The sequence below is a fragment of the Pezoporus wallicus genome, unplaced genomic scaffold (assembly GCF_028554395.1).
Source record: "Pezoporus wallicus isolate ANWC-B61680 ecotype Strahan unplaced genomic scaffold, APGP_CSIRO_Pwel_v1 contig_5183, whole genome shotgun sequence".
Taxonomy (NCBI): Eukaryota; Metazoa; Chordata; class Aves; order Psittaciformes; family Psittacidae; genus Pezoporus; species Pezoporus wallicus.
The window spans coordinates 8,531-22,369 of NW_026635285.1; the positions used below are offsets into that span (position 1 = coordinate 8,531).

Sequence of the window (13,839 nt, forward strand, 5' to 3'; positions counted from 1 at the left end):
ACTGGTTTGTTCACTTTACAGGCTTAGGTGGGCAGCACTAACTTGGCAGAAGTCTGATACTTTTACATTTTTTGTGTAATGTTAGACAGGGGCCAAGGTATAATGCTTTTTAAATGGAATGTAGCACTGTTCTTTAGAAACAGTTGAATTTCTCAGAATAACAGAAGCCTAAGAGTCATGCATATGAAACATAAAATTTAAAAGCAGTAACATGAAAAGAAACACTTCCAATTCAATATTGTAAGACAACTGCCTTGAAATTTGTCATAAAGCCTGAAATGTCTATTTTAGATTTTTCTGTTTATCCTCCTGCCCAGTTGAAAATCATCAACCTGGCAGCAAGGAATGAAAAACTGGGATGCTCTTCTCTGTTTTCTGCTTATTTACTTGTCTGTGTTTTCATGAAATCAAAGCCAGTAAAAGAACAACTGTTCATTAAAGAAAAAAGAAAAAAAAAAAAAGACAGCGTTCCATTTATATGGAACTTTTGGTTCTTCTGTTACATTCTCAAATCCTTTCATTTAGTCCAGCATTTTTATGTTTCCCTAACGCTATCTGTATTAAAGGAATGAAGAAATGTTTTCTGCATGTTTCTAGGATCTAGTGGTTGTTCTTATAACCTTTATCACCAGTCCCCTTGCATAATGTCACCAGTTAAATATTATTTCACGGAACCTATGGCTAACCTGTTTTTAAATGGCTTATAATATGTAAAAACATTATAGCTTATAATATTTTCCTTTTAAAGATCAACACATACGTATTTTCAATAAGAACAGTAAGGTCAGATTATGATTCAGTTCTGCACGAACAGCAAAGTGGTGGTATATTCTTGTTAACATCATGTTGTGTGCTTCCTGTGATTTAAATGGTGCTTTCTAAGAGCTTAAACTCAGCAAATCATTAATTATGGTTGATTTACATAAGGATTTTCTGTTTAAAAAAAGCTAATCCTTTTTAGTCTAAAAATGATTAATACTAAACTACTTCTTGTCATGTATTTTTGAAGACCTTGGTCTTGGATGCTGCTATATGTGGTCAGATACTTTCACAATCATGAATATCTCAAATTCACAGGCCTATGCTGTGTTCCCAAAATGGGTGTTGTGGGACAGATTTTAAGAAAGCTTAAGCACTAAAAAGTGATATGCATCATGGACCAAAGAAAATAGGATAATAAATTTCTAGAAAATGATTAAAAATGTATGTTTCAGATACATATCAGTAGATGCTCCCATAATGTGCTGTCACTACATGTGAAACCATAAGCAATTTTAAGCAGACGTTCTTTAAAGAAGGAGTTAGAAATTCCTGTAATATGCAACTTAAAGGTGTATGGAGCTTCTTTATTATGTGCTAAACGCTGTAATAAAACAAGCTATCAGTAGGCTTTGCTGCATGTTACTAATTTCTTTTTTCTTTTTATCCTGATATTTTTGCAGGTGTGTGGAGGAGCAGGTCCTGTTCTCCCTGTTGTTGCTCCCACATAGGCGGACTCTGTAATTGATTATGTGTGGGTAGGGCTCTATTGAAATTCAGGAGATTCTGCAATAGTGCAGGGTTCTTTTTGTGAAAGTTCAGTTGCAAGATCAGGACTCTACTGTGACTCCTTACTGTGAATTCTGTCAGTGTATCATTGATAGTGCTGGAACCTGCCTTTTGGGATAATGTAAGTCCTGTTTTTCCCCCAAATGTACTTTAGATATAAAAAAATCATAAAATGTTTCTAGTCAGAAGATGAATGTAATTTACATGCATTCTTTTAATTATTTTTTTTTTTTGGCAGTAACAAATACTATATTCCTCAAAACTTCTTAATGGCACTGAGACTTTGTGGATAATTGGTCACATGATGAAAAAATTCAGCTGTAAGTACATTGAAATGATTGAATTTTTCAATAGTTAGTCTTTACTGATGTTGACAAACTAACAATGATAAAAAGATGAATCAAGGGGTTTGACTTATGTCAACTGACTTCAGTTCTTTTTAGAAAATATGCAATATATCCATTAAGGATTTCATTATTCTTGGGTAATTCGCCGTGTGAACCTGGAGTCCTGCTCTGTATTTTTACCCATAAACTTTCTGAAATTTATAGATCTATAAAAACTGTTTATACCACCAATATCTGTGTAGATATTGCAAATGGATTTACTAACATAAATGTCTTGCAGAGTTGAATATTGAAATGTTAATAAATATACATTCGTACTTGTGTCAATGTAACTTGGTAAAATTAAACTAAACTGAGCTCATATTAAAGAGTGAATTTGATCATGCATGCTGATTAGCTTTAGTTTTAGGCAGGAACAACATATTTTATTGTATCTAAGTACTTTGTGCTTAATCAATAATAGTTACCCATACCATATGTCAGTGGATTCACCCAAAATAACTATAAATATCTATGCTTGGATTAAGGAGGAAGTTCTTTTCCTGTAGCTATGGGTACAGTCATTGCTATGACTCCTATTTTTACATACAAATGAGCAAAAGCTACATGTAGGTGTTTTCCCTGTATAACAAAAGGAGTATTATAAACTCCATGCCCTTTTTTATGATGCTGTATTTCATTTCTGGTATTCAAATACAAGAATGATTTCAATGGGGTCTTAGTATCTGAAAATGGAAGAACTGGAAATGTTACTGAATTTGTGAATAATTATTAAGGGCTGTAAAGGTCTAGAGGATATATATGTAAGGACAATTAGATTCTTTCCCATGGAGCAAGGACACAGGTAGTAATTGGAGAGTAAAGACTGAGGACAGGATTTTCTTGTGGGTTTTTTTGGTTGCTTCGTTGGCTGGGGTTTGTCTTTTTTTTTTTTTATTTTTGTATTTTTATTTTCGCTTGACACAAGAGCAGCATGAAGTGAAAATAATGAAGAAAGAGCAAGACCAAAGGAGAAATTATAAACTCAGATCAAAAGCAGACTAGAAAAGTCCAATTTAAAAACTGAAGCAAACAAAAAACCCCAGAAAATGAATGGCAAAAATATGCCTGAAAGGAAAATTAAATGTGTAGCTAGTGGTATTTCTCATTGCACTGAATTGGTGATAGATTTAAGTTTAAAACTTCCAGTAAGTTGGGTTTTTTGTAATTTTTTTTTTCTGTTGAAGGGGAGTATACGGGCTTTGAAGAAAGTGAGTAGTTGTGAATCAGCTGTATAAACCAGGGATTCAAGATGACAGTTACAACTAAGAACTGAGGACAATGAGTTACGTATGCTAAACTACAATTTGTGCTAAGCAGAAGCCTTATTTCTTGTTCAAACAGAGAACTTAATGATACTGGAATGTATCATGTTCAATAGCTCAAAACACAATTTCATTATGTTTGTTAGGGGATGGGAATTTTCAAAGTTCTAGCTTATAACTGAACAGTGATTCTGTAGCGATTTTGCAATATAAAATGAAATAAAGATTTGAGAACATTGGATGTTTAATTTTGCATAAAAAAATCTTGACCAGCATTTTTTTGTTTTTAAAAAGGTTAGACCCAGTGGTTTACTGTTTTCACGTTTTAATTCCATTGGGCATATTTATTATTACTTGTACTAAAAGAAAAGGAGAGAAAGATTAGCTGATGGCAAAAAAAAAAAAAAAAAGTATGACCCTCTAGCTGTGCCTGCCCCACCCCAAACCAGATCAAAAGAAGTGCCTCAGAATAGATCTAGTTTTAGAGAAGAAGTGGGAAAAAGATGACACACTAGTGACTGGGGTATGAGGAATCCCCTGGATATTTCATGCGTATCTATTTTTTTCACTTGTCACCACTGAGAGGCAGATCACCTAGGTGTGACTGCTTCTCTTTCCTGTGATGGCAACTTCCCAGTACTTTGAGAGAGAGAATGTCAGTTCTGTTCTGCCTGCAGTAGTGCTGCTACGAATACTATTTGGAAGAAAAGGAACTCTGAATTGTCTTCTGCTGTAACCAGCTCTCCACTACTCGCTGCTGCTTACCCCCATTGTTGAGCACTTGATCTGATTGTGTCTTTGGTTTAACTCATGCCATAGATGACTGAAACTAGAACAGTGAGAAAGCAGATACCAAAAGGAGGAGTTGGTGTTTTGGAGGGAGTGAGCATTTGCTAAACTGGGCTTGGGAATACTTGAAGAGCTGGAATACCAAGCTACAACAATAGAGAGTAAAGTTTCTTTTAGTGGCAAACTAAGGTGATAGCCCTGGTTCTGTGCACTAAGAAGGAAGAGCAAAGGAACATGCCTGAGCATTATGCATGTTAGTTGTAAGTTTAAGTGATGAGGTTTTTTTCTCTGCTGCTGTTTGCACTTGGCTTGTATTGTGACTGTCCTGTCTTCAAGATGGATGTGGCATGTTTTGTTTATGTTGAATGAGGCACCCATCATATTATAACATCTCAAACACTGTTTTTCTTCAGCCCTTGAAAGTCAAAACGTGGTAGCTTAGATAGCTGTAATGTATTAGTAATAAATGTGACATGAAAGAATTTTCTCATTTCGCAGTATTTATAGGAAAAACAATGTTTTATGTGTTCCACGTACCTCCTCCCATCTTCTTTTCCACTCCTAAGCACATCTAATGCATGAGAATTTTCTTCAGTTGTGCCCTCAGCTCTTTATTTCCAGTTAGAACTATTGGTCTTTTGTTAGTAGGTTTTTTCATATTTAGGTTGAGGGCCTTATAAAACCTCTTTGCATCCTGTATGAATGACACCACCCCGCTGTCATCAAACCTAGGTTATATCTGAGTTTTGGGAATCTTACTCCAGCCCTTTAAGGATGTTCTTTCTTCTCTGTCAGACACCTACATTTTACATCTAGGTTGTCCACGTATTATGTCTTTATTAGAAAATCTTTTGCCTTGAAAAATGCATTCTTGCCTTGCTCATTACCTAGTCAAAGTGCTACTCTACTGTAAATATCAGTTTCCAAACTTCTTTGGTATTTTCAATTTCCTCCTTCAGTTTAAAGCAATAAAGATAAGCTATCTGTCTTTATTTTTAAGGCCCATCAAGACTACTTCTACCTGATACTTCTCCTTCAGTATCAAGAGGTTGACTCTAGTTTTGATCAACATATGATACCAGCTTTCATCATTCAGTCATTAAATTATTAAACCACACTGGATATTTTTTCCTCAGCTGCCTCTCATATTAGTCGGCTTCTTCATAAACAAAACTGTTCACTATCTAACTATTTTCTTGTAAGTTTTATGTATGATGAAGCTTGAAACAATCTACCTAGATAGCAGTTATATTGCAGGCATATTAATGCCAATGCTTATCACGGTAGTACTGTGTCACTGCATTTATATTCTGCCGTAAGTTGTATGAGAAGTGGGTCAGGGTGAGTCTTTGTCAGGGTGAGTCCTCCAAAGGTTTATGGTAATACAAATAAATGATAATAAATACACACTGGATACTGCAATGTAGCTGTTGGATTCTGCTGTGCCTAATGTCACATCATATTTAATGCAGAAAGAAGGTGCTCCAGCTAGAGGCCTCACAAATGGAAGAAGTGAGTTGCCTTCTGAACTGTCAAACCCAAGTCAATAGCTGCTGGCATTGTGTCCTGAAGCATCCCTCTCTTCTCCACAGCAGTCAGAGCAGACTCTTCCTTCTAAAAGAAGGAACTAAATGCAAATATTACAGAGTTCTGAAGTGTCTGCAAAAGGTTAAAGGTCTCCTTATACTTCCATAGCATCCTTCTGGTCCTTAATGCATTCCCTTCCTGACACAGCATCTCTTGGTACAGAAATCTTGAATAACCACAAGCAGTTGTTCCAGCTATACCATTGGTCAAATGCTGTCTGATCTCTGTTGAGAAGGAACCTACGCTAGTTCTAATTTGATATCTTGGTACATTGCTGTCTTGTAGTGCTCTGTTTCCATTGTGTCTTCCATGTGTTAATGATTCTTCAGAAGAGTGGTAAGCATGAATTCCATAAGGAATGCCCCAGGTATGTCACCCTGTTTTTGGCAGTTGATCTGCATGTATCCCTTTTTTCAAAGGGATGCTGAAATGTCAGTTTATAAATTGTACAGAGATGATAGAATGCTTAGTGCCTAGCTGATACAGAGATGGTAGATTGGACTATGCAGACAAATGGCAATATATATACCAAAGACAATACAGTCAAATAAGTTAATTTTATCAGAATAAACCACAAAACATAATTACAAATGATTCTTTATCTGCATAGGAAAAGCCTAGTAAGAGCTCTGCAATAGTTGATGGAATGGAGACAGTGACTATGAAATGCTGTTGGGGACTGGAGAGGCTATTCAACCTGAAAGCTTGATCATAACAGAGTTCTTGGTTATCTATATATAGACTGGATAAACTTAACATTAGGCCACATTAGGCCATCATGCACAGGCTGTATTTTTAGGTATCATCAAGAACTACATTTTGAGCAAAGCAGGTAGAAAATTCAGAAGAGCCCGGAGAGCCCTGGATTTAGCCTAGATTAGCACACAAGAAGTGACTATAGAAGAGCCATTCAGTAGTGATATGCATCATACTCAAGTTTCTCATACTTGCAGAATTAAATAAATAACAATTAAGTACAGTATTGTTTAAAAAGGAATTATGAACATAACAATCCAAATAAATATTAAAAGTGACACGGGGACTTTGCATTCTGATTCCAGCCCAAATGAATATGAATTGTCCAACACAACTGAACAGTAATGGAAGTGACTAGAAATAAGCAGAGGTTTTTCAAAAAGTGAAATCCAAGCAAGCAAAGCAGAAAAGAGCACAGTTCTGGCAAGTTAAATGTAGAGCTATTATAAGACAGAACAGAAAGGTTTTGAAATGCAACAGGTTAACATCCTAAAAGCCAAAACTGATTTATTTTTCAAGTGTAAATGTTGCTAGTGGTGGGGAGTAATATTTTATGACAAAGCCATTGCAGAAAGAAACAAATGAACTCTTTGCACTGACAAGGCTTATTACAGGGAGATTAGGAACATGGCCACATGAAAGCTGTTCTTTACAGGGAATATTTCAGATTTGAAATATCAATAAAAGATTTTTTTAACAAATTGATTAAATAAATATGAACAGTTTGCCAAATTACATGTTGTTCGTTCAGTAGTCCTAGAGAAATTAAGAAATGAAATTGGCAAGCCATGAACTGTGTTGTATAGTCAAACAAGTTAGCATTCATAACAGAGGAATGGAAAGTAACAAATGTGACACTAGTTTTAAAAAGGGGTCTAGGGATGATTGTGGACTAATGGACCAAGTCTGACTACCATGAAAGACAAAATGCCAGTGAATGTGATAAAGAATATAATTATTAGAGACATGAATAGGTGTAGTAGGCAGCCATGATCTTTGCTTTTGTACAAGGTAGTTTTGTCTTAGAGCTTTGCTATTTTTTTGAAGAAGACAACAGATACACAGGAAAGGGTGACACAAAAGTTTTAAGAAAGCTCCATAACCAAAGACTGTTACCAAAATGAAGTATTGAGTTACTTGAAATTATTTGTGGATTAGTAAATTGTTACAAAATGAGGAACAATATAGAAACTAATGGGCAGTTTTAACAATGCCTCCTCACAGAGATTTCCACTGGCACCTTTGCCGGTCTACCTGTTCCTAAATGGTCTGAAAAAGTGCAGCAATAAAGATTGCCAATGATAAAAGGAAAATATTCAGTTGGAGTCAGACCTAATGTTGACCCTGAAGAGCTGCAGAAGGATCTCACAGCAGGACCTGTGGTGATCTAGGAGCCAGGGTTGTCACAAAGGTCAGATATCATTGACCCTGCTGTTCAGTCGTATCTATCAGCAGAGAGAGGCAGTGGCTGTTGGATTACAGGAGCTATCACCCCGTAGCTGTGAGCTCAGCAGGCTGTGACCAGTACTGCCACTCAAGATGGCAGGGATTTGTAGCTGTTCTTTCTAACCACAGCAGGGGCTGCAAGCTAAAGATTCTTTCTCCCCATTTCTCAGGATTTCACAGCCCTGAAGAACAAGGGTGGAATATCACCATTAAACTGAAAGGTGGTACTTGGCTGCTGTGAGATGCCAGGTCTCAATCCATCTCACTGGTGTTTGCATGGATTTTTAGCAGCTCCTGCTAATTTCCTAAAATTACTCTGAATGTATTTGATGCTATCAAAAAGTGGCTAGCAAATGGTATTTGAGACAGAGAAGTGGCACAGGCATAACGGTCAGTTTTGAACTTTGATGAGAACTGTACGTGATATAGAAAAGGTTGACTAAGAGATATGGCATCGCTCTTCTGCAGGGACAGGAAATGGATCAGGATTCCTCAGTTTGGAGTAATGTTGACTGAGGAGTAAGTGACATGAGAAAGGTCTCTAAAACTATGGATACATGTGTTTAATAGAGAACTGTAACTCCCTGTTTCTCATAATAGAATAATAAGGGGCCTTTGGCCACTGTTTTATTTAATTCAGGGATCTTTAAGATGACAAAAGGCTGTTTAGCACCAGTTTTATCTGCCATAGTTTTGTGGATAGATCTTTTCAAGTGCACAAAACCCAACCTGGTCTTGAAAACTCCACTTGACCTGAACCAGCTCTGGCCAAAATCCAACCTGTGCAGAATTACTGCTTTTCTGTAAATAAAAGGTAGTATTCCTCAGTGATAAGTGATAACTTTTCAGTCATTAATCAAATGTAAAATGCTCTGCAGGTATTTTTCTATCCTCAGCTTCTGTTTGTTCTTTTTCTGGCAGTGGCAATATTATAGATGGGCAGATAGATCAATTTCACTTCTGTTGTTTGCAGAAATGTGGGCAATGAAGAATGCCAGTTTGCTACTACTTCAGAAGGCTAAACACAGTAGTAGGCCATAAAATTAATCCCAGGAAGAACCAGATAAAGAAGTAGAAATGTTTCACACAGCAACCAGAAGGTCTGGAGGGAGGGATGGAGTAGAAGACATCATTGTGCCTTTGAAACAGCTGGAATGGTTTCCAAGCTGTGGCCCACAAACCCCTGGTGGACTACAAGGCTGTGGTAAGTTGAACAGCTGCTTGCCTAAACCATAGCTAACAGTGTTTTAAATAGTGTTTCCAGTTAAAAGCTTGATCAGATGGGTGTGTGATACGTTTTGAAAAATGCTAAGGGCTGGTAACGATCTGTTGTTCCAGAAATATGGGAACCACTGTTCTGGAGTGTGTGAAAAGGTAAAGAGCACCCCCTGCTTTCTTAGCTTTAGATAGGTTGCATGGCTCTCCACCAGCAACAGCAAGAGGTTCCCAGAAAGGAGCCGGAAGAGCAGTCTGGTAGCATTAACACTTCTGTCCCCACCAGGCCCTCCCCAGAAACAGGATTGTGGGGTTATCAATCATTTTGTTGTTCTTAAGTATCACTAAAAGTATTTGCTACACCTACTTTTTATATTCATAAATACTCATGCATAGTGGTTTCAGTTTTGTGAGGAGTATAGTTTTTCAAGTCTTAGGTCCTCTGCAGGTAAAGATTAAACTTGTCAACTCCACTAGTTTAAAACATATATGTCTTTGAATTAATACCTGGTTTCTTATCACCAGAAAAAGAGATTTTTACATTTTCTGTTCTGTCATTATTAACATAAACTTTCCTTTCAAGTATTAGCATGTCTAATTACAATATCTGTTTATTATTTTTAAATGAAATCCCAATTCTGTTTGACCAACTTCTTTTATTTTATGTCAGCTCCCTGAATGGTAATTTTATGTTGTAGAAATCTTCTTTATCCTCATATCAGGCCTCTTACTACTTTTTTTTCTTAGTGAAACTTTTCCAAACTCATATAGTATTTCTATTATCAGTGCTTTTTCTTGCTCTTGACATAGGTTACTTCCCATTGTCTTGAGTACAATGCAAGCACATCCATAACTAAATTGTGAAGATTTTGTCTTTTCCAGCATTCTGCACTTCTTTATGTTAGGAATTATGATGATGTCAAATTAGAGAAATGCCAAATTATAAGCCTAATTCAAATGGTATAAATATGTTTATCTTGAAACCAGTTTGTCTAATCTAATAGTACTGTAGTGTATTTTATGGAATTCAAACAAAATACTGGAAACAAATGTTACTGGCAATAGTGCTTTAAAAGGAACTAAAGAAAGTTGGCAGGCTCTGTGTAAACTTTTTGTTCTGTGTTTCTTACGTGTTTTGATACATATGGAAAATGTAATGGAAAACATTTGCGGATGTTTTTATGTTATCTTGCTGAATACCTGTTGCTAACTTGTATGATTCTGAAATTGTCTTTGCTCAGGCTTAAGCTGCTAGCAGAATATGAGATGGAGGGGAATCTTTGCCTTGTATCAGAAAAGACCATGTAACGGAGGAGAGAGTGCCTTCTGCTGTAGTAAGGAAAAAGGTTATTTCTTGTGTCATTTGCAAGTGACAGGAGGGAGAGATTCATGTGCCTATGCAAGGCACATGCATAGAGAAGCAGTGATGGGTGTATAGGTAGGAGAGAGATGAGTGTGTTGTGAATGAAGAATTCAGGAGTCAGAACAGAGTTTCTGTAAGAGCTGGAGAGGTCACAATTGGATAAACATATTAGGGTTAGTTGGAAGTCACTTAACAACATAACATGGCTAAAGCTCTCTAGCTGAATCTAGCTCATGCTATACTTGCCCTAGCTACACCCTTCCCTGTGTCTTCCGGAACCCCAGCTTCTTCTCCAGTTCCTGCACATGACCCTTTTAATTGGAAAACCTACTTTCCTGTTTACTGTGTGAACAGTTACACACAAAAGTACAAATGGTCCCAGAAATCCCCCCCATCTAAAGCCTCTCTTCTGTTCCACTACATTTTTTTCTGTCTCTAGCCTATGGGTTCTCCACGGCACGTGCAGGCAGACAAATGAATCACAGAATAGAATCACAGAACCATTTAGGTTGGAAAGGCCTCTTAAGATCATCAAGGCCAACCACAAACCTAACACTACCAAGTGCACCACTAAACCATGTTCCAAAATGCCACATTTACACGTCTTTTCAACACTCTGGGCAGCCTGGTTCGATGCTTGACAACCCTTTTGATGAAGACATTCTTCCTTATATCCAATCTAAACCTCCCCTGGCAAAACTTGAGGCCGTTTTCTGTTGTCCTGCCATTTACTACTTGGGAGAAGAGACTGACACCTACTTCACTACAATGTCCTTTCAAATAGTTGTAGAGAGCAGTAAGGTGTCCCCTGAACCTCCTTTTCTCCATGCTAAACAACGCCAGTCCTCTCAGCCACTTCACCAACTCTGTTGCCTGTCTTTGGACCTGCTCCAGCACCTCAATATATCTCTCGTAGTGAAGGGCCCAAAACTGAACAAAGTATTTGAGGTGCCGCCTCATGAGTGCTGAGGTAAAAGGGATTCGAGTGCGATGCTGTGAAAGTGCTGGGTGCAAAATGTCTCTCCTTTCCAATATACACTTTGCATATTCTCCAAGGGGAACACGTCCTGTCATTTGAAATCTGCTGATCATAGGTGAACTGGTATTTTCTTTTCTTTTTTTTTTTTTTTCTTTTTTTACCCTTTCTGTGTAGTACTCATTAGAATGTGTTTTTTTCCAGATGATGATGAATTATTTTGGATAATGCTTGTCTTGCTAAACAGCAGAAAGAAAGCTCAGATTTCTAAAGCATGGTCCCTTTGATTTGCCTTTTTCTGTGATCTGTGACCTTCCTAAAAATAAATTAACTAATCAGTGGGTGATTGCACCTACTGGTGATAAGTTGAATCACCAGTTGAATCACTGGACGATTGCTTTGCTTTATTATTATTTTGCACTCCCTTAGAAGTTGTTCACAAAGACTAAAGAGTCTGCAGAAAGACTGAAAGCCAGTGTCTTAGGGCAACCCTAAATGCAAGGGTGTTTTTTTTTAATGCAGCATTTTTATTTTTTATTTTTTGCCACAGAGCTTTTCATAAGCCTTAAGCTTTTATTTAAGCTTTCCTTCTTAATACATGATTGCATACTTATGTCCTTGACTAAACTCAGCTAGGCAGAAGCATCATTTCTGTAAAAGTTTCAGATCCAGTTATTAATTAGTAAGTCTCTCAGCATCTAACAATACAGACAGGTTAGGCAGCAAAATCACCATAAGAGTAATAAAATAAAGCATACTTCATTTGTTAGAGGGTGCATTTTAATGGTAAACTATTTTGGTGCTTCCTTCTTAGGCAGATTTTTACAGTGGATATAGAGATCCCTCTTTCAGTTAGTCAATGTTGATCCCTAAAAACTGACTCTACTCTTTTTTTCTTGTCATATATCATTTTATCTTTCAAGATCGCAGGAGTTCTTGATTCCTGAGAGGTAATGCCTTGAAGTTTTGCCACTATCCTCTACAAAGTAACTTATACTAGGCTGACTTTCTGTTATCATGTCAGTAAAACATCAAATGTTGATACTATGTGTGAAACAACATCTGATATAATGGCTATTAAGTTACTTGGAAAAAAATCTTGTGAAGATGGATTCTGTGTTTAGAAGAGCTGGCATCTAAAAATGTATGTCATGGATACAAGTAATAAATGTTGTTTATGAACTGCTACAGGAGAAAAAAATATTTACATTTATATACAATATGCTAGGCTTAACTTTAACTATTTTTATCTCCTAAATATCTTATCACGAGCTGGTTGTAAAGTATTTAAAGACATGAATCATTTCATTTGTTGAAGCATTCAGTGCATCACTTAAAATGGCTACTAAAGGAGAAAAGTGTACGTGGGCTTCTCATAACAGCTAAGCATAAAGTATCAGAGATAATAATATACTTCCAAATTGGTAAAAATCATGTTTTGCTGTATGAGCAGAGCTCTTCACAGAATGGTGATCTCATTCTAAGATTACAGTTATCTAAATATGTTTTCATTGCTAAACTTTATTCTGGTGATTTTATATCATTGTTGAAAATGAGAGAACACAAAAATTTAAAATTCAAGTCACTGATCTTCAGCCATTCTAAAAACTTCAGGACTTGGTATTTCACCCCAGGATTGGATCCATAGCCCTTTTAAATTTGGGAATTTCAGAAATTGTGCAGGTGGGTAGGAAAAAGCAGATGTGAAAGGAAGAAACTTAAACAGAGAAGAGGAAATTCTTTTCCTTTGCAGAAGGAAGGGAAAGATGAAAAACAATGTAACGAGCATAGGAGAAATAACAGGGTGAGAAGGGAAGAGTCAGGTAAGTATTTACATTAGTAGTTTGTGTTTAGTACTCAGACATGTATCATCCTTTATGCTTGCATGGAAAACAGTCTGAGACTTCACCTTTCTGACATAACTGCTCTGCTGAGCTGTATTTTACTCTCTGTGCATTTTTGCTTCTAAAGAAGGCTTTAAATTGACACTCAGAGCTAATCTGAGTCACAAAATGCATTGAAAAAGAGGACTACCCAATGTTAGCTCTTAAAAACCCTACTGTTGGACATCAAAAAATCAAAGCCAGTTTTTTACATATATTTCTGTTAATTCTATTCAGTACGATTTGGGGCAGGGCACTGGCAGGTATGCTGGCAGTAACCCTTAAGAGTGGCAAAATTTGCATGCAAAACTTAATTGTAATAATGCTGAAATTGAAAATCAAAACTGTTAACCATTATTCTACAGAACTAGGTAAAGTCAATTAATTTATCAGCAAATACAGCTGTAAAACAATGGATTACTTACATCAGCTTTCATTACAGGTTAGACATCAGTGTGTGGATTTTATCCATAAGCTGTAATAAGAGAAAATAAATTAGGAAATGGGAAAGAAATGTTTAAATTAAATAATTTGTTCATGTATGATACCCAGGAGTATATATGGTATTATAATGCAGTAACTGTTTAGGGAAATTATGTACTCTTAAAACTAAGCAAGTAATATT

The 13,839-nt window shown here is 36.5% G+C and overlaps 1 long non-coding RNA gene across 1 annotated transcript in view; it reads right to left on the reverse strand.

The window, feature by feature from the left end:
• Nucleotides 1-11,857: 11,857 nt before the first annotated feature.
• The window catches only part of LOC130603521 (uncharacterized), a 29,130-nt gene continuing 27,148 nt past the window's right edge, over nt 11,858-13,839 (reverse strand). The window contains exon 2 of the long non-coding RNA XR_008973205.1: nt 11,858-13,689. This is a non-coding gene — a long non-coding RNA (uncharacterized LOC130603521). The remainder of the gene's footprint in view (nt 13,690-13,839) is intronic.